Raw genomic sequence first — 2500 nt, forward strand, 5'->3', positions numbered from 1 at the left:
TCAGTCACATTGAGATTGTTTTGTAAGCCATGAGCAAAGACTTCCCCCAAGATCATACCTGCAATCATCATATCATCATTGCCCAAGCAGTTATGGCATAGGAGTGATTGCACTCTCCAGACAGACACCAGTTAACAGTCGCATTAGTGGCATCCATACCACTAGAATTGCCAGCATTCGCCAAGTTGGTGGTGGTAACACAAAATATTAATAGCATTATACATTTAAAAACTCAAAATGTTAAAAATGTAGCTGAGCAAAAGGAACAAAAATTTAGAAGAAAAAAAGTTATTCTAGGGGTATATTAAGCTGCAACTGGATTTATATTGGTGGAATTAATAAAAAATGGTAAAAGTTGTGGCCCATGGGTGGGGGGACAACTACCCCCTTGCACTCCCTCCCCAAAAAGATGATCGTGACAGGGATACCAATATCAGTCGAGCTCACAGCACTTTTTCGAACCATTTCATCATTGTATCATATTGTTAAGTCAGAAAGAGTAAAGATAGTGCTTTTTAGTGCCTTTACATACAATACATATATATATATATATATATATATATATATATATATACATATATATATATATATATATATATATATATATATACATATATATATATACATATATATATACATATATATATATATATATATATACACACAAATATACGCATACACATATACACATATATACACCAGGACTGGAACCTAGGTCACTTCGGGTATGAAACCTAAGGGCCAGTACTAAACCAATCATGCCACATGACCCACTAAGAGGAGTGTGCAACTAGGATCTAACTAGCTCCATAGACATTGCTTATCTACTCAATATTTTTATTTATTTATTTATATGCATATGTATATAAATAAATATTCTAATGCATATATGTATATAAATATACATATTCACATATATAAACATATACATATTTATATATATATTTATATATACATATATGTGTATATATACATGCGTATATGTATATATATGTGTGTATATATACATATGTATATGTATGCATAAGTATATATGTATGTGTATATATATGTATATATATATAATATATATACATCTATACATGATATGTAAATATTTGTGTATATATACATATATATCAGTATATATACACATGTACATATATAAATATATATACATATATACATGTATATATACACACATTATATATATAAATATATATATACATATATACATGTATATATACATATATATATCTACATACACACATATGTATACATATACATACATACTTATACAAATATACTAATACATATATACATCTACATATATATACATATATATGTATATTTCTATATGTATATGTGTATATATACATATATATATATACATATACATATATATATACATATTCACACTACCAGCTGAAATTAACCTGCCAGTCTCACCCTTTCAGCTCAGTTTTGGTTCTGTTCCATGGTATGTCCAGCTGGAGACTCAATAAGATGAATGAAATATAACTAGAATTTTGTAAAGAAAGTTATTGCTTAGTATATTTTTATCATGAACTTCACTGTTTCTATGAATTTTTCTTGAATTGGACATAAGATGCAATAAGAATCATTAAAAGATTCAGGTAGATTAGCGAGAAAAAAGCTTTGCTAAAAAGCCCCTCTTTTTGTCTTTTGATTGTGCTTCCTGTTGCATCATTACTTCAAACAATCATTATTTGACCAATTTATCACAGTTTTCATCACATTTTCACATGTTTTACAGAGTTCTAAAGATATTTTTGTGAGGAAAGGATTTTTTAAGCAAGTTAATTTTTAAATGTAGCCTGAAGATGTTTTTGCAATCTAATTAACCACTAATCATTGGAAAACAGTATTTGATTACTTAGGCTTCATTGAAGTTGACTTGTATTTATTATAGAGTAGGCCTCTGTTCCTAGACTGAGTTTGGAAGACAGGGCGAGAGTTGTTCTCCACAAAGGCTACAGCTTCAGTGAAATTGCCAAAAGGATGAAAATGGCAAGGGTTATTGACTGAAAAGGCAAGGAATTAAAGACTTAAATGAGCAATTGCACATAGATTTTAACTAGGAAAATTATTTTTCAGTGATAAGATCAGATTTTGCTTAATAAGTGATAAGTCTGTATCAGTTAGAAGAAGAAAGGGAGAAGATGCCTGAATCCCATAGTTAAGCATGGTGGTCGTGGTATCATGGTCTGGGGCTTCATTACTAGCAAAGGTGCTGTCTTTAATGTTACAAAGATTTTAATAAGCAATATCAATAATATTAAAAAGAAAAACACATTTTCCCACAATTTCAAGGAATAGGGAAATGAGGAGCAGTCACTAAGTCCTACTGATAGACTCCTTGGTGACTGGGCACATGTGGAGCCATCTGTATGTCCAAAAATAAGCTGACAGTTTTGGAATGGCCTGGTAGTAATCCTGATATGATCCCAATTGAGCATGTTTGGGACTATATTACAAGAAGAATTGAGTCTATAGTGTT

The 2500-nt window shown here is 30.1% G+C and overlaps 1 protein-coding gene across 2 annotated transcripts in view; it reads left to right on the plus strand.

The window, feature by feature from the left end:
• Positions 1–2500, plus strand: part of LOC125036027 (3'-5' RNA helicase YTHDC2-like) — an 84495-nt gene that overhangs the window by 58093 nt on the left and 23902 nt on the right. The window lies entirely within an intron of this gene.

This window comes from Penaeus chinensis, chromosome 20, assembly GCF_019202785.1.
Source record: "Penaeus chinensis breed Huanghai No. 1 chromosome 20, ASM1920278v2, whole genome shotgun sequence".
NCBI lineage: Eukaryota > Metazoa > Arthropoda > Malacostraca > Decapoda > Penaeidae > Penaeus > Penaeus chinensis.